Raw genomic sequence first — 20,242 nt, 5'->3', positions numbered from 1 at the left:
TGCCCTCTTCTCTCTTTCTCTGATTTATAATAATCATGTTGTGTATTTTCCCCCTATTCTCTCTCTAATTTTGTACATATTATTTCATGCTGTTACCATATGTATTTTCATATATTATCATTATATACTCTTCATTTTGGAGGAAATAAAGATAATAATAATACTCGAGCATAGTATTCGTTAGCTTCATAATGTCTTAGGTTTCCGATCACTTTATCGAAATACAAAACGATAGGTTAGCTTGGATAAGTTTATACTTTTACAAATGTAGGTTGTTGAACTATTGTCTATTTTTATAGTGTAATCTCACCGAAGCATGCCGCCGATTCTGTGTCTACCTGCTGCATAAATGGAAAGGGACGAATGGGTTTTATGTTGTTAGTTAAAATAGGCCCGGGAGGGAAGTGCTGTCCTGTGTAATACTATACATCGGCATTTGTTTCCACTATCGGAAGAAACACCACACAAGTATATACCGTAGCCTCCCGAATCACATATACACATACTATAGTGTATACACGAGATACCTTTCTAATCTCGTATCTTTAACAGAGAGCTAAGAAAAACAGACATGTTCTGCCAGTATCACTTGCACACTTGTTATACCTGTACGTACGCTAAATCTTTTTGTCCTATCAAGACGTATGTAGTAGTAGGTATACAATGTAACTTGTTTTCAAGATTTGATTTTTAATGTAACATATCAGATATAATTAATTCTAAGCTGTCAGCACCATTTAAAAAACATCTAGACCAGATTTACGTTTCACATTTTACATTTAAGTTATTTTAGTCCTTATCTAACTCAATGTATAGTGTGCCCTATATAAAGGTATACGTATTGTTTATCTAATTAGCAGAATCTTTTACCGGTGTGTACGTACTTACTTATACAAATAACTCCATACATATTCGGTACATACACCACTCGACAACTACCGGTTTGAATTTTCTAGTGTTGAAAGCTTAAAGACATTATCAGCATTTTACCTCTTCCTTATTACACAAACTCTTGCCGTTTTTCCCTCACAAAAATAGCTGAGAACACCTCGGCATAGGTTAAATTACTACCGAGAGAGCTTTTTTACGTGAGAAATAATTACTGCCAATGTGTTGTTCATTGGCACATGGTTACATTGCAGGGCATTAAAAAATAATTTCAAGCTAGAGATGGGAGATACGTGATGAAATCTAGGTCAAAATTCCTAGCAACACGGGATTACTTTTAGCGAGGAACACTGCTGAAAAGATTGTTTCTCTTAGCTGTAACGTTTTATAACGATTAGTTGTTTATTACCACCGTGTTATGTAGAATGGGGGTTAATATTCTCCTGTCACTACACAGAACGTTTGTCAGTGCACATCAATACTATCATCCATACAATCTGGTGTATTTTACACATCGTAATACAGTTAGTTTGTATCTGGGCTTGCTGATCGTACAGTGAATACATTTAAGGTCATGTTTGTTTTGATTCTGATAAACTAAAAACACTCAGATCTGTCGAGAGAAAGTGATATAAGAGATCACTTACTTGTACATTTTTTCCAATACCCTCATTACTATTTATCAGCCCAATCAGGTTACTAACACAATACAATCTAGGAAATATGAAACTTAACCGAGAGAAAATTATTTTGAATATTTATGTGTATAGTCAGTATCAATCATACATTTATGTATGTACACGTAAATTATGTTTTTCAAAATGATATGGTCTCGTATATATTTTTATAATATTTGTTTAGAAGGATGACAGCATACGCCTTGTATAACAATAAGTAACAAAGTTGATATCCATGTAAATGTGTATAAACATACAGCGTTAATATACATGTACTTATACAGTTGGGCGGTTGTTTAGAGTAAGAGTATGACAGAGTTATGAAAAGTTACTTAAATTATTATGTAAATATACTTGTAAGACCACGCGATCGTCACCGGCGGATCTGAAACACGTGCTAGTTATAAAAGATTGTCTTAATATGCACCATGACCTCTCCTCGGGTATTAGAACGGGGCGCCTAGTACCTGGTGTTACGCTTATAAAATAATGTCATTCAGATTGTACATTATACATTGATGTGTCCCGTTAACAAATTAAAGTAAAATAAGTCAGACTCACCTTCGGCTGGCAGATGTATAATATCCATGAAATTGTTTAAAAATCGTATAACAGATATCTTATGCAGTTGTATCGTACGCTCACAGAGCCGCTGTCATTCATAACGTGTGTTTTATATAATGGTAAGACCGGTTACTTTGTTATTGTATGTATGTCACACATAGATATACATATACTCGGAGCGTTGTCTGCGAGTACTTTGTTTCCGTGGAAGTGAATTGCTTTGAAGTTGGTGTATATATATATATATATATATATATATATACGTGTAAGCATGAAATACAATGTAGTAAAACACCAACACAGAATATAATCAATTCGGGAGTCATTCACAAATACAAAACCGCGCATGTCACGTGATCTAACAGCAGTGTGTCCATTTCATTGGTGTATATTACCCATTCATGCTCTCTGCATACATACATACTGACTTGGTTCGCTTTTACAGGGTCCCCTCAGAGCATGCTGCCCTGACTAGCTGTAGGGCCAATAAAACACTTCACGGCTTTAAATACACACACAACGTGAACTATTCTGTTGATTCTAAATAGACATGCATTTTACTTGCTCGTATGTCTGTTTCTGATACGTACAAGCACGCTGTTTATTCTAGTAGATAAACTGACGATAAATGTGATACATTTGTAAGTGGACAAAGTTTAAATACCGATTCGCGATCGAATCTGGGACAAATCAAGCACCTTGTTTAATGTCAATTAACTCAATTCTTTGCATTCTTAAACTGTTTTATGACATGATTTTGTGTGAAGTTCTTTTGTGTAGCGTGAACTGCACATTGGATCCAGTTTAAATTGTCGGATGTTCCGATATATATATAGATCATTGGCGATATATTGTGGAAGTATTTAAACTATTTCAGTGATAGCAGTAGCCTCTATCACATTCTCTGTGAGGTGTCTTGCATACCTTGCTTCTGATCTGAACTATTTTAGACGCACGTGCGTTTATATATAGATAACCAAAGTGTATCAGATTTTACTTGAGATATTCAAGTGTATATCGTTACAATAAGATATATTCACAACTAAAGGTATCATTAAGCAATCGTTACATTGATAAATTATCTCAAAGTTATGCGTTTAAGTGTTGGCGGAACAAACTAATGATGTTATCATTAAACGTTCGGATAACCCAATTCTAAGATCCTTGACCACCATAACACTATCAGCAGTTAATATACAAATCCCATCATTTATCTCTTTTACTTCATTTCATTATGACTGAAATGCATTTTTTTCTCTAATTAGTGAGGAATACACACGATCAGTTGGCTCTGATTGTGGGACCAGTGTAAAATATAACTAACATGAATATGACATATTATTTTGTATCTTTTATTACTAGTTTCATATGCGTTTATTGTACGTGTTTCTTAAAAATTAACAAAATTGTTGCATTTCTTCGTGAAGTTGGTGTATATTGCTAAACTGTCATCTCTTAAAACTTGGTCATTGAAAATGGCCTTTGGTCTTTTAAATATAACGTATCAAATCAACCAGTAAAGCAATAGAAATTGAGGAGTCAGTTATGTTGGTTGGTTGATTATAAATATGCCCTATTAACACCTAGTTTCTGTAAAGGACGGCATCCCGTTTATATGGAGTGTTGCGGGTGTTTAGGGAGACTGTAGTATGGTCTTCTTGTGCGTCGTTGTAGTAGTGGCAATCGTGTCCTATTTATATCTCGCTGACGCATCCTGCTGGAGGCAGAACAAACGCATTCCAACCGATCACATTATACTAACATATGGTAAATTAGTCGTCCCACTTCAGTTATGCTGAGCGCTTAGCAGGAGCGGTAACTACCACTTCTACAGACTTTTATGTATCGGCAAGGGAACATAACCCAGAGCCTACCTCACAGGTTTTATCGTCTTAACGATCTAACAATCCGGGCAGCAGAAGCCAGGTTTTCGTCACTTGATCTCGCTAACCAAAGATTTGTTTTCCGAATTCAATATTCGATACTTAAAATTGGTCTGGAATCGGCAATTAAAATTTGTCTTAATTATAATTTGTATGATGGCGGGTATAATTAATGTTGAGATCAGAAAACAATGCTTGTATAATTAGAAAACGAATAGAGTGGTTTATAAAAAGAACATTATTTGTTCGGTGTCTTCAGCTGTATGCTTCAGCGAGATAGCACTATAAAATGAGTTCTACTGTTAACCGCAACACACTACACACATGGCAGTCGTTTTTAAATGAATCTGGTTGTTGATAGGACGTTAAATCTAGTATACTAAACTTTTATCATAATATAAAAAAACTAGTGTTAATCTGATTTTTTTTTAAATTTTTCGATTGGAAAATTGTCCGTATCTTAGGAAAGTCAATGTTTAATTATATTCCTCCCACGCGTTAATCTATCCACGTAACTTTAATGCAAACTCGTTAATGTAAACGCTTTGCACCTCATCGTCTTGGTCAAAAATCTCCCATCAGTAAAGCTAAGTTCTGACGAGAGGCATGTGGCCGGGTGAAATACGTAAGGAATTGTAAACAAAGACACGTGTTTACTGTAGGTTTAAGATGATGACGGGATTGAACATACTACAAGTTTCCAAAAACTGGTTCAGTGGAATTCGTTCGCTGGTCTAAATCAGGATACTGCTTAGGAAGACTCCTCACCGCTATTGTTAAAAGTACATCTATACACGGAATCCGGATACAAAAACAGATCCTTACTTCGTATCGGAAATCCGCCCATGGTCAATTCGTGCATGTAGTTCAGAATTAGAGTGCATTCGGCAAATTATCACTTAAGTTTTAAGGATCTTCTCTGGTGAAATTCAAAATTTCCCGTGAGTAGCTCTTTTTTCTAAATACTAAAAGTGGCATTGAAATGCAAATTAAATAATGATGTGCTTGATTTCAAACTATTTTGAATCAAATATAGTGATATGAAACTAAGATTTTGCCGTAATTTCACTGTTTTGACAAAACACATGGCAAACTACAATAAAATCTTCCATATAAGTTATCTGATCAGCATCATTGTTTGTATGATTGACAAACAATGTCTTTAATAAATGATAGTAACATGTAGTTAATTAATTGTGCAGAATACCAACATGGCGTCCCAACTCCCTACACCCTATTTGGCTGTTACAACGATTCATCAAAACGTCATATAATGGTACCCTCAGTACTTAAACTAATACAGTGTATGTGTTGATTTATGAACATATATAGGCCCAATTAATAAGTGATTGAATGTAATATTTGGGTATGTGGAATTCTGATTTACAGTGCAATTCTATTATTGATAATTTATTTATTTTACAATTATGAAAGGAATTTGTGGAAAAAAGATTGTCCGATATTAATTATCATAGGCAATTGGAAATATATGGATGCATATTGCAAATATTGTCTATTTAATCATTTTTCTTAATTGAACAAAAATATATAATGTAAATTTAAAAGGCCAACACATAGAACAGTATGGAATGACAATGGAGGGGAACTTACTGAAATAGTACAATGTAATGGGCAATATGTTTGTTCTTATTTGTAGGAAAACAATACTATTATTTAAAACGTATAATCATTTGTTCTTATCAATTAGATATGACAGTTTAGACTTGGACAAACAATGAAACCTTATTTGAGTATTCTGACCACTCTCAACACAATAGCATTGTTTAAAGAAGCTATTGTAATTGCTAATTATCATCAGTTTACTTCATATCCTAAATCTTGTCCACTGTTCATTGTTTGGCTTGATGACCACAACAGCAAATGGATAAATGTTGTCCATGAACACCCAAACACATTAAATCTCTCAGTTATGACAGGAAACGGATATCGTTTCTAAACCGCAAATCCAGTTTCCTAGAAATTTGTATATGTTTACAATGACTTAGTTATCTTAGGGTTCAGTATCCAAATAAGTACAGTCATTCTCCGAGATAATGACCTATCCCCGACCTACAAACTATCGGACACACGCAGCAATCAGAAATGTTTTAACTCCTCTTAATGTTGCACTTATTAGTCATTACAATTTACTTTATTGATACAGATCGGAATATATTCAAACAAAAATTTAACTATTTATTACAAATTGCGGAAAGAAAAAGGTTAGGATGATATTGGTAAAATTGCAACTTATTATTCAGAGAGTTCGATTTATGTATATACCTTGGTTTTGAATGTGATTACATATCAATCGTATCGGGTGACAAGCAAAATTTTTAGAACTGTTCATTATAAACAAATATGTACGCTCGTCTATTCAACATAAGTGCGGCTGTCCTTAATCAAGTCAGCCTTGCACAGCCACATATTACACGGTAAAACACAGCTAAAGATGGCCGAGCTAAATATAAACGTTTACTTTATTCTGAGACCTATAATAGTTTAAGATTCTTAATTACGTAAGGGGTATCTCAGTGTAGAGCGTCTGGTGAACCCAGACTTCCAGGTCATTTATCAGTTAACTACAAAGAGCTGCCTAGACCCTGATTGATTAATACCCTCGAAACCGTCGGAAAAACTTGCTGTTTACGTGATTACGTGTTTCTGACATATTGTGATATTTCAACAACACGAAACGCTTAATACACGTCAAGTATATTGTAACATTTTGAGGTATTCAAATTTTCTTTATCTGTTTATGTACATATTCCACATAAAGTTCCTGTCCACAACACCGGTCACACAGAGCTTTTTGTTTATTTTTTTCGGCAATAGATTGTTTTGTGTTTCCATTAGTAATTTTACTTGTAGGATACAGCGTCTAATTGAGCTCCAAGGACCCTCAAGCTTTCTACCTATGTAATGACCTTTTTATTACTTAACGGAGTATCAGTACGATGCCAGACTTATCAGAGCTGTCACGCCCAATATCATCAAAGATTTAAAAAGTATATTAAGGATGCAATACATTACTCTATAAACTGAGCTTTACCTTTACACTTTTTACCTTTATCAAATCTGAAAGCATGCATTTTTTCTTCAAAATGGTTTTCTCATTAAAAGCGTTATGAATTGTTCCAAGCCGACTAGAATATAATAATGCATTACGGTAACACATTTTGACTGTAACGTGGCTTTTTAGTTATCAAGAAATAGCGGAATTGCTTTAAAGAGTTCAAACCGACTAAATAGAGTTAAAGGTTTGTTTAGCTTTATACACGGAAGTAAAATGTCAGGAGGCAAAATTATATACAAACATCTTTTTTGATGGAAGATTTATTAAGAATACCTGTTTGGCATATTACTAGACATCGTCGTTCCGAATAAACTCTGTATTTATGATAACGGAACCTTTTTGAATTTATAGCATGCCTCTAATGCAAGCTAAACTTGATCTTTGCAAATTGCAAAAGAGCCGTTGTTTCAGACAGAGGAATGGTTTAAATTTAGTTTCATCAATAATAAATTTCGTACTCAGATAACTTAAATAAATCTGAATAAATACTGGAATACATTTTCTTTTACTAGAAAAAAAAAGTAAAATAAAATTGATATTGTATAGACAATGTGAAAGGCTACATCGTCACAAATAGGTCTTATAAGTTGCACATGTTAATATACGTGTTTGATCAATGATAATATGGTATTTTCACTTCCTGGAACAGCAAGATTATCAGTAAATATAACATAATAATGTACGAACGAGGATTGATACAAGAAAGGTAGTTATTTTATAAATCAACAAAAACATCGGTTATAATAATATAAATAATATAGTACTTCATACTGTATCCTGTATACGCTTCACAAAACTAAATTACATATTTGTTTTCATCTGTATGTGTTATTACTGATTCAATATTAGTAATTGCCCAAAGAACAACTATTATCTTAACTTTGTTGGCAATGTCGCATATTTTCGTGATTATTCAAAGATAATTTCGAAATTAAACTTTTTTTCCGAACTTTTTTTCTCCAATCAATTTAACTTGAAATAAAACACTAATTTTCGAACATTTCATCTTTGCAACAATTACCAGCTATATGATATCTTAAACGATCGCCGCTGTGTTAAAGACTATGGGTTTGGTCCCTGGTTTGAGACTTTATTGATGTGGTATGTTCTGCGTCTACCAAGCGCGGTCAGCATAAAAATGGGACGACTGGTGTGTACATTGGGAGCATTACTGCCTTTGGCTGCAGTGAGATAGCACTATAAAATCGACAGGAGTGTCGTTATTACAAAGATACATAGCACGAATATACCACAGCCTCCATAACATACAGATATCTATATACCTAATATGTTTCATGAAGACCATCCTCAATTCACCTTGGCTGTTAACAGGACAAATCCCCTGCCAACACAACCGATATTTTTATTTACCTGCATCGTATAAGCACTTTTAGACTATTGTAAAGGTGAACGACCTTCCAAGGAGTAAGATCAGCGTCCCGTGACGCCAGGACTTTTTTTACCATAATAATAAGTTGTTATTCAATTTCAAAGACATTAAATAATTACTCTACTGGATAGATATTCAAAATAAAGTTTACCACACACAAAATAATTTCACGAAGCATAGTTATCATACACGCAACATGTTCTATCTGGAGGCCGTCCTCAAACAACCTAACAGTTAATACGACGTTACGCCAAACCGCCTAACAATTATTATGCTGACCAACTGATGTCATTTGTTTCTCCCTGCGAAGAAGCTTTATTTTTGAAAGGTGAACGCCCTTACATCATAACCAGTACTTTGACCTCAGCAACCCAATTTCTACCACAATAAAACTTTATTCAATTCCTAGCATATTTGATATGTACCATACTGGATGGATTTTCAGAATAAAGTTTAAAGCTCGTTCTCGTCAAGGTGTGCAATTACGCTCAAATATTAATCCCGAGGTAATTTCCAAAATTGTCGTTTTAAAATAATTGTGTCTCAGTGTCAGTTGGAGTATAGCGCGATATACCCAAGATTTGTTCTCAGTGTGACACTAGAAATATTAACTACACGGTGTTATTATCTATAGCCATACACTTCAAAACATGAGGATCATTCTTTAGTTTATTATTATTCAATTAGTAGTGTATGTAGATACGGACGTTATTCCGGTAAGAAAAGAAAGACCTCAGTTGTATTGCGAAAGTACAAAAATGCGTAGGTACTAATTTAGAATACTTTGTCAGAAAGGCCGTCATAATAAGATATGTTATCTTTGAGTGACGCGAAAGAAGGATTGGACATTGATTAGAACAAAATGTCAGTTAAATTAGAACAAAATGTCAGTTAATGTCTTATGTTAATGACCTTCTTTTGTTGTTGTTTTGTTTTACTTTTGAGCTATGATATTACTGAAAAATACTTTAGGACAAAAGATATGTTTTCAACACCTGATGAAATTCTGAGCTCCAGCCCTGACCTGTACATGATCGCGGACTGAATCGACGATCTTCCGAGACGTTCCCGCTCGGGTTACGAAATTTTGGCTATTTTGCATTAATACGTACTTTACGTGGTCTGTTTACTGTGTATTCTGTCACAGTTCGTGACCCTTTGACTTCTGTCTGGGACTTACGATATTGTTATGACTTTTTCAGCTGAATACAATACACCGCCGCGTATATATACACGGTTACACCACCGTCTGGGTCGCTTTCATTGGTTAGCCGGGTGGCATGGCGCTATGACCTTGGTCATTTTGTCACGAGCCGAATAAGGGTCACGCGATTAGTGGTCCGGGCTTATGGAGGCTAGTTACAATATCTTTTGTACCACGTATACATAGTCGAGTAGAGGATAATTCTCTTTGCGCATTGCTATCAAATTGGTCAATGTTTTTGATGCTAAATGTAAGGATAAATAATAAATTCACCTGAAAAGTACCTCTATATATTCTACTGCCAGCTGATCTTGCCGTGACACGTGATTTTAAAGTTCCTGTTAGTCCTATTTCTGATTTAAAATCATATAATTATATACTATACGCTGTCATTACAGTGTGCACATGAGACATTCCCTATCGCTACAGCTGTAGTAACATTACAAGCGAAAACACCGTGCGATTATAGCATCATTTTCGCCACAAAGCATCTGAAGTATTCCTACCCGGATCTATACGGGGCCGGGATGATAAGAATTTATCTATATTATTGACATTGGCATTATGTATCACAAGCATAGATACATATATTTTGGTGAACTTAATGAACACTAACCCAATCTATAAATCCGTCGTGTATCACTTGAACTCACACATAGAACCCTTAAATTTCGCGGATGTTTTGGTTTATCGCAACATTCGCGGATGTTTTGATTTCTGGCTACTTTCGCGTTTTTTATTTCTGGCTACATTCGCGTTGTTTTTGATTTCTCGCTTCACATCACTCTGCGAATTCTAAACGACTATAGTTTATTTACATAAAGTTTGGAGCTTTTATTTTTGTTTTCATTTCCTCGAAAGGCCTTATGAAAATTACCATCTATGTTTGACAAAGAGCTATCACGTTAAGATATTCAAACCTTGTTCATCTGATTTGATTGTGATGTTGGTAGAACTTAGCTTTTCGTAAATAGAAATACGGTTAGGAAATAGACTGGCTAAACAAACCGACGATCAATTTGTAATGAATGTAAGCGGCACTTCCTGATCTTGTTAAAGTGGTGTTTGCATATCGAAGGGACCGCACGTGCATAGACAATACCTACCTATAAAAGACAAAGTACAATCGTCGGTAAAGTCTATAACGATTCTGATTGGTTGTTATTGAACGATTCTGATTGGTCGTGGTATTGCCATCAAGGAAACGGCATCATATCAGTGAACAAGAGAACGATAATAAATTGTTAAAATGAAAGAAAAATATTTACCATTCTAAGATATAGCTGACAGCGTATACACTTTCATAATCATCTTTATCCTATATAATATCTATCCCTTTAACACGAGAAGCAACTCTATCAGTTGACTTCAAAACGTGGGACAAGGAAGAATTTCCAACCGTGTGGACAAAACAAAATTGTCAAATTTTCGAGGCGATCTGCCCCTTTATCAAGACATACAAAACAAACACGATTACACTAATATTAAACTATACAGCACAATGGAGCGAAATTTACCCTTCGGCAAGTGGCAGCCGAAGGCCGGATCTACATAAATGTATCCATGGTGTGCGGCAGAATGCTAAAATATGAGCGATGACTGGAAAGCGTGCCATGTGTGACGTCAAATGTGTGGCGAAATATATAGTGCTCATTGGTAAAGGATGCAAATTAAGTCGCCTATCTTCTCGGTGTGTTGGCAAAGAAGCAAAGTCCAAACTTAGTCGCCTTTTGCTTGGCAGCATATGAAAAGGATCAAAAACGCGTAAAACAGAACGGAAAAATGCTGGAAGTAAGGATAATTAATTAAAAAGCAAGTTATCAATTGATGTCAATTAGTTTATTTAACGTTCGTTAATGCCTTTGGGATAGCGGGTGTGTAGATAGGTAATCCAGAATCTCTTTCTCGATCGACGCTTGGTTTGTGTTCAGTAGGAATAGTGCTCAATTGCAACCACCTGCATGTCTTTCCAACTATGGATGGGTAAGTTGAATGTCCTTCAAAACCATAGATATTGATAAAATCATTTGAATGTTTTAAATATTTATATTCCATTCCGCGAAATCCACACACGTTATAGTTTAAAAAGGAGTCGTCAGTAGGCGGGTTTGAGATTTCAGAACAAAACAACCGATAATAATAAGTTTTACGACACCTTATGTTCTTTGTATTGTAGTTCATCATAGAGACTGTTTTTTTCAGCTTGTTGTACTTTAAATGTAAACAAGGTCATCTCGTGAACAATGACAAACACTTCTTTGAAAGATTCGTGAAATCTAGAGCCGATTTACACGTGATTGATGTGAGCCTAGTTTAGCAATTAATTACATACAATTAGTTGGTGTAGTAAAGCTTGTGTTGGAGAAATATTTTATGAAATGTTCGAGTCTGCAGGGTTATTTTCCATAGTAGTTCAAAATTGTCGGATTACTTTAAGCAAAATTAAAAGCCTTTATAATCCGAAATTACCAGACAGGTAAAGATATTAACAAAAATACGCCTATCCATGGTTGCTCCTCCATAGCGAGAAACACTAATATGAAAATACTACAGTTCCCAAAAACTCACAGGCATTCATTACACTTACTAAGTTACTTTGGTATTATCTTAAAGTTAACTGTTTATTACACTGTTCAAACTTTGTGGAAATTATACTCGACAATGTTTTGTGACCGTCGGAAAACTAAATTAAGATTCAGTATCGGAACCATTACACATTGCCTAGTTACCTTAGTACGTAATGAAACGAACATATCATAAAAGAGTTAAAGTAATTATTCATCACTCTAAAATATGTTAGTGTCTTGATCGCGATCCTATTTAAGAAAAAAAACCCAAAAAACAACTGAAGAGTATATCTAGAATTTTGAATTATAAAAAAAAAATATTACACGTGGTTTGTTTTGAAAACAATTACATGTAGTTACATAGATCGTTTTTAAGAACAATACTAAATTTCAAGTCTGTAGAGGACGTCGATGATTCTATTAGAAAGCATAGTAATATATTATAATTGTTAGCAAGATTGAAAGAAAGGACTTGTGTAACACTTAAGATGACAATCGGAAGTAAACTGACCCAGATCACACACGTGACATATATATTTATATACAACCTAGACGTAACTATATATGGTAAAATACGGTCGGTGGTCACTGACAGCCCAACGGTACAGTTAGTGCAGAAAATTGGACACGAAACTTCACCGTCTAGTAGTTCCTGTCAAACATATTTAACACAATTTTGAGGTCAGAGTTCAAATAGCATTTGACATTATGCCACCGCGATAGCGTAATGGGGTCATAACCTTACACAAACTGAATGTCTCTTAACAGTCATCTTAATGATAAGCATGGTTATCTTACAACGAAATGTCTTGTCAGTGTGTTGTCGGTTAAAATATTCAAACGCATCAGCATATACCTTCTGTACTAATTTCACGACGTTCACAGCAATTTGTAAAAGAAACGCTTATAACTCTTGTAAGGAGTCCATGACTACTGTTTGAAACTTGTTATAGGTTAAGATAACAAGGCGTAATGTTTAAGGCCCAGTAGCAGCAACAAAATGCTTGTTAGTTCAGCAAATAAACCGCGTCACCCCTTACCAAACAATACAATTGTAATATTACATTAGTCATGAACTTTTTTTGACAAATCACCGATACTTAGAATTTAGAATATAATGTGCCACACATTAGGAATTCCATTTAAAGTCTATTCGATAATAGGACGGGTGAACGGTACGGTTTCGATTACCTGGCTGGCTTTGATTTCCTTTGTCTGTCTAAGTAGTGGCGTAATATACACTTTACCTGTGTCAGCCAACCAATAAATCACTATACAAGTAGTACACACTTTATTAGGCTCACCTGGCTAATATTCTGTTTCCTGTTCCCTCTGAAATTCTAGTTTTGTGTATAATCTTAATTTATTTCGTGTAAAAGTTACATGCGCTCTATTTTCACTCAGTGGTGTTTTACATTTGTATGTATACAATTGCGCTACATAAATTAATGATAGAGTTTTTCTATGTTTGTTCTTACATGTCACTAGTGGTTAATTACATAGTTGTTAAATAGAAGTGAGTTGTGTATGCTTTATTGCTGTTGTTTATATGGAATTATATCAAAGGACATTATTCGTTACAAGCAAAAACCTAAAAGAAATAAGAACTTTATTCTAAATTGAGTACCACAGTACTGCAAAACTAAACATTATATGGCCTTGCCTAAGTGGTTTATAACGTGACCTAACTATTAGATCACACAGTTCAAAAGTCTTGACCAATATATGAGTGCATCAATCCATCAAACGAATTTACTAGGAATCATTCCGCAGACAAGTACCCGTCTATCGATTCTATGTGAACTTCTGACGAACTCAACTATTTCATTTGAAATTAGGTGAAGCATTTGAAAGTGGATTCTCAACATTGAGATAAGTGTATCGTCCAAATATGCGGTGTATTTCAATTTAATTGAATACTTCTCCTTTCCTAAATTGCTAATTAAACTTATATTCTGTAACAATATATTGGCTATTTTTTATTTTCATAAATCAATTCCGATAAAATCAATACCGCTAATGACCATAGCTGTTGATATGACGTTTATATAATAAATCAAGCCAAAACAAAAGGTCGATTCTTTATGTTTTCCATGTTCGATATGTTTTCTGTAAAGTAGATAGCTTGCATCGTAATAACGTTTTCATACAGTAGGCTTAAAGAACAAACAACACACTTTTGTCAATAGCTCCTCCAATCCTACATAATATCATTTACTCAAATTGATTTGTCATTTAGAAGTTTGAATAGCTCATTGTTACATTTGAGACATAATTAAACACAATGACCGAAATACAAATGTAGCAAAGTTCATGCAGTACAGAAGGGAGTTAAACTTAGTGCACTAATTCCGATCACCTTTTTGAACTTAACTTTATTGGGGTTATATATGTACTCGACTTACGTGAAGGATGGTAAATGATTCTCCAGGTCAAGGATATAGTTTAATAGCTGAGTGATAAGTCGAGAAATTTATAAATAGATTTAGTCGGTAGTTTGGCATCAGTAAGAACTGCTTTAAACAGAAAATTTTACCTTAAGATACCTTAACGGTGACGAACAGTTTTGAAACACATATCGCTACATCATTCAAACTATGATCTTGAATTCGGATATCAATAAATTAGGTATGACAATTGAAATTCATTTAATCCGCTATCGTTTTGTTAAAAGTGTCCACGTAGAATGAACACTGAGCAGTCATTCAACCTAAAGGAAGGCAATGCTCGGATACGTAAACTAAGATGATTTACCTTGTAATATGGGATAGGCATGGCGAGTAAAATGTATTTTTATGTCATAAGCCATCAGATGAACATACAACAATTAATTGTATGATAATATAGAATAATCGTGCTTCTCTGATTTGAAAGAATGTTAGTCACCGTTTGTTACAATGATAAAGACAGGCGGAGTGGGGATGGTGCTATAACTCTTTATTTCATATTCGAAACCCACGTACAACAGTTAACATTTAGTAGATATTGACTGCAGAAGTCAATGTATCTCCAACATTTTGCATTTTGTAACAGTCATTTATTGTTCTTCTACATTTGACATTCTCTCGGTTTCAAATCATCGGCTTACACTACTGACTCATTTGTCGGTCACATCTTGTCTACTGCGGAACTGACCAACATCTCTTATCCTGCTGGGATAATCACCCTCCTGATTGTGGTCAGCCATAGTACAGTTTTAATCACAAAATTACGACCCCTGTTCATATCATATATTATGTCTGAATCACAAATGTTAATGGAGGGATTTCCACCAACCAATAACTGTCATTTACCAAACATAATGGAAGGCAAATTGCATAGACATTTTGTGGCAATAGTTGCGCAATAACCTACTGCAACATTAAAAACTACTTCTGTTACACAATACCCTAATCACACGGGCTTAAATAAAACCACACACGATGGACTTAATTCATTAAACTAAACATTCAAACAAACAAAGGCACATCGTATTCTGAGTATATCCTTATCATATTCGCGGCATATTAAACATGGATGATTCTGATTTTACAAGCTTCTGTTAATAAAATCGGGGATAGAGACATTACATTAAAATTTCAAAGTAGTTAGTGTTTAATCTTTTTTTATTTATGAACTTTTGTATTATTATACTAAAAAGGCCGAGAAATATTCTCAAAAACAACGTTAAAGTTCAATATGAAAATGATAAATTGATCCAATCCTAATACACTATAATTTATTTTCTGGATTGAAAATCACAAGTTTATAATACTAAACTGTTGTTCAGTGTCCTTTTCAGCACGTTATACCACAACTCCAATACAGTCACAAACGCAAACACATCATATACAAACACAGTCACAGACACCAGGCAACCACCAGAGGACACATCACATACAGACACAGCCACAGACACTAGGGAACACATCATATACAGACACAGTCACAGACACCAGGGAACCACCAGGGAACACATTACATACAGACACAGTCAAAGACAACAGGGAACACATCACTTACAGACCCCAGGGAACACATCAAATAGACACCAGGGAACACATAACTTACAGACACCAGGGAACACATCACATACAGACAGTCACAGACACCAGGGAACACATCACAAACAGATAGTCAAAGACACCAGGGAACACATCACATACAGACACAGTCATTGACAGCAGAGAACAATCACATACAGTCACATACACCAGGGAACGCATTGCATGCAGACACAGGCACGAGGGAACACATCACATACAGACACAGTCATTGACAGCAGAGAACATATCACATACAGTCACATACACAGGGAACGCATCACATACAGACACAGTCACAATGAACACATCATATACAGACGAGACCGTCCTCACTCTCCCCTGAGGTTGATAAGACGTGTAACACAAGCAATCAATACAGCCAGCTATTAAAGACATCGAGCAACATACCCTCAGGTGTTGGAAACAAAATACTGTTTTTATTATGTTGTCGATCAATTACCGCACAAACTTTTTGATCCAATATCCATTTGACAAAACTTGTCTCTTTGACATAGTTGAACCCCTATCCATTTTATAGTGTCATCTCCCTAAAGCATACCGCTCGACCAAGTCTATCTCCTCAGTCACATACTTAGAACGGACGAAACCAGTCGTCCCACTGCCTTTATGCTGAGAGCTACGTATGAATAGAAACTACCAATTTTATAGACTGTGTCTCGGCCAGGGGAGGCGAAAAATTCTTAATCGCACAGCAGGTAATATTTTTGCTAAGGTCACCAAAATCTTATTTCAATATTGTGTGACGTTTAATATACATGTAGTCTTACAAATACGTGTACTGTATCGAAAGTGTCGATACAATAAACACTACTGACGAACAATAGACGACTTTGTATCTACACATAGTCTTCATAGTTTTATTTCTTATATGAACTTTTTGTACCAATTTAGGGGAGATAATCGTATTTGTCTTATTTCTTGGTCAGAATAAATACATTTAAAATGGATCAACTTTTTTCTACAGTAGGAGAACGAAGTATACGTGGCAGAAAGAAACTTCATTTTTTTCATTAGTCGTAAAGTACAAATGAATAACTGTATGAGAGAATCAAAATCCTTGTGTATTGTATTTATATTTACACCGTACATTCATAAATCTTCGTGATGTAAATACAGGCATTATATAGTACGGCTGCTAGGTAGACAGATAGATAGGTATATTATGCAAGCTAATTTTTCATCAGAACGAGCGCGTCTACGCCTGCCAGAATTTTCATTCGCAGTCCTAGCCTGTATAACGAAGATATATTAATCATAATAGAATTGCATTTTAATTACTGTATTATATGGGATATTTGTTACTTTCTTCCGTGATTTGAAGATTTCAACTCATTCCGTGAGCAAAAATATCATGGTTGGTTTGCACATAAAAAATAACCTTCATATAATAAGTTGTGAGTTTTTTGTTATAATAGTGATCAGGAAAAAATGGAAATTTCATGTGATTCTTTGTTAGTGGAAATGATTGATTCAAGATCAAATGACTAAACATTTTTGGTACGTAGTAGCATATCATTCCATAAAAAGACAATGTCGATGAATTACGATTTAAAGATGCTCCACCGCCGACAGAGCATAAATGATATTAATCATTTGAACAATAATTGGTGTTTAATCGTGTATATATATGTCTAATCAAAACAAAAAATAATATAAAATAATTCATTTCGCCTTTGGTGCATGCACAATCATTACTCCATACTAGGATATAGTGCAAGGGATTTTTTTCGCGATGCAATAAATCATTTTTCATATTTTTAATTTGAAGTAAAACTAGAAGCTCAAACTTTTCGAAGGTGGTAATGGTGTAAAGTAAGTAACTTTTGTAATTGAAGAAAAATACTAAATTGTTTGCTCCTGTTTTTGATGGTGAAAAAATTCATTTGTCAGCGGTGGAGCATCTTTTAGATACAATGACTATATGAAATAAAATTTGACCTCACCTGTCTAGTCTTTCTCACGTTTTAGCGTTGTCAAATCCCAATGGTTTTTAGGAGTATGTTGTTGAAATTTCAAAATTACTGCGTAAAGCAATATAGACCTGCGTATGTCAAGGTGACTTTTGAAACTAAGAAATTGGCTATTTCGAAGAAGCACCAAAGGTCAGGGCCTGGTAATCAGCCATAACGGTCGACGACCTTTGTTATAAATCTATAGTGTTGGTCTTTTCACGGGAAATGACCGGTACTGGCCGCGAACTGATCCGTGTCCAGAATGGACAAATTATCTGATAATGATTGGACGGGCGTGCTATCGATGGAAGAAAGTGCATTAAATAGATTGTGGGAGAGGTCAAGCATTTTAAACTCTTATAAAATAAATCACTCCTATTGAAAAAGATACATGGTATTGTTCCGACTAGAAATTTGATGTTTTGCGTTTAAATAGAGTGAAGGAAAATATACGATGATTGAAAAGGGATAATGAAACAGGTTAAATTGAATGTTGGATTGAATTACATGAACTCGACAAGAAGGCACAAGAACACTTCATTCAAAATAATAGCTGAGATGAGAAAATGTACCCAAAATTAGCTTTTTTTCTCTTTTTTTCTTTACATATTTTCAATGAAAATTATATAACGGCCATATCTCAGTAGGAAATCGTTATCTAAAAAAAAAAAGTTTTAAAAAATGTATTTATAATTAATGACTACTATGAAGAAATTCCATTCTGATAATACTTCCGTGAAAACGCATTTAAGCCAATAATTTTCGCTGGTTAAGTTTTAGCTATATGTAATCAAAATTTCGCGATATGGTGACAAGAGAACATTTGAGTCAATGCCTTGCAAAATTTTGAGAATATCACCCAGCGATTAATGTAAGTCTATCATACGGCTAAGCCTTAGCGTGTGACTGTTAAACACTAAACTGTCTTCCTAAGACATCTATGGTCTATAAAGATGCTAGAGCTTTGCAGACAATCTTCATAACGCGCGCTAGTGCACTATGATTTAATTGTCTGCAATGCTCTGGCTTCTGTATAGACCATAGATGCCATAGGAAGACAGTTTAGTACATATATGTACATTATTAACTTATTTGGGGGATTTAGCATTAACATTGTTTAAACGACGTTTTAATCCACAAGATGGAACAGCCATTTTGCCGGTGATCAGTGTGTAACCATATTTATATTAGTGATGTCATAATGGTCACGTTTTGGGTGTCAGTTATGCTACTATACACTTCAATTTGCCTTATTTAGTTTATATAGTAGAAGTTGCAAGAGGATGTAAATGTTGATACTTATGGTTATGCACGTTATGAATGGGATTGCATACATAAAAGGAAACTGAAAACAAATCTTCTTAACCTAAAACAGTTAATGTTTCTCTAGTCCCAACATTTACTGAGAATCTTTATTAGTTTAAACAGGTTACCAAGAACATATCAAGACTCATCCTTATATAGCGATGGTTTTAGGGGGATTTTTTATGAGATCCCACAAACGTAGGTCACTTCTGTTTTGAAGGACGCTGTGCATGAAGAATATGGTAATTAAATATGGAACTTAATACGATATGACAAATATGTCAAAGGTTTGAAGTGATTTTAACACATGTGCTAGCAAGAGTCACCATTCAAAGCTCACTTTTCGTAGAAGATTCAGTACAAAAGCACCAGGCCTGTTGTCCTAATGAAGCTGTACATCGCGGCAGGTACACCAAGTAAAATTTATGAGTGGGATTTAAATTGAGTGTATAAATGTTCTCAAAATCTGATAAACACATTCAGAATAAATGTCAATCATATACACATAAATTTTGTGTGTTCATGTCATATAATATATGTTTTTTTTTCATTTTATGTATGATCGTGTCATACTTGGTCACTTTATTTTGATGTAATATGCCACCCCCTTTCTTTAGTTATATAAGAAACCCATTTATATGTCTTAACAGTTTCAGTTTGTTTGTATTCGCAATTTGTTAAGGAAAGCGA

At 34.6% G+C, this 20,242-nt stretch overlaps 1 protein-coding gene across 3 annotated transcripts in view; it reads right to left on the bottom strand.

The window, feature by feature from the left end:
* LOC138314556 (uncharacterized) overlaps positions 1 to 20,242 on the bottom strand; it is a 73,458-nt gene that overhangs the window by 40,133 nt on the left and 13,083 nt on the right. Inside the window, exon 1 of one of the 3 annotated variants that reach the window (XM_069254942.1) lies at positions 2,127 to 2,570. The exons of the other annotated variants lie outside the window; for them this stretch is intronic. The gene's annotated coding sequence lies outside the window, so the exon portion shown is untranslated. Of the gene's footprint in view, positions 1 to 2,126; positions 2,571 to 20,242 lie in introns of those variants that run through there. 3 annotated transcript variants of the gene reach the window in all.

This window comes from Argopecten irradians, chromosome 2 (assembly GCF_041381155.1).
Source record: "Argopecten irradians isolate NY chromosome 2, Ai_NY, whole genome shotgun sequence".
NCBI classification, from domain to species: Eukaryota; Metazoa; Mollusca; class Bivalvia; order Pectinida; family Pectinidae; genus Argopecten; species Argopecten irradians.
This window is presented reverse-complemented; position numbering and strand designations above follow the sequence as displayed.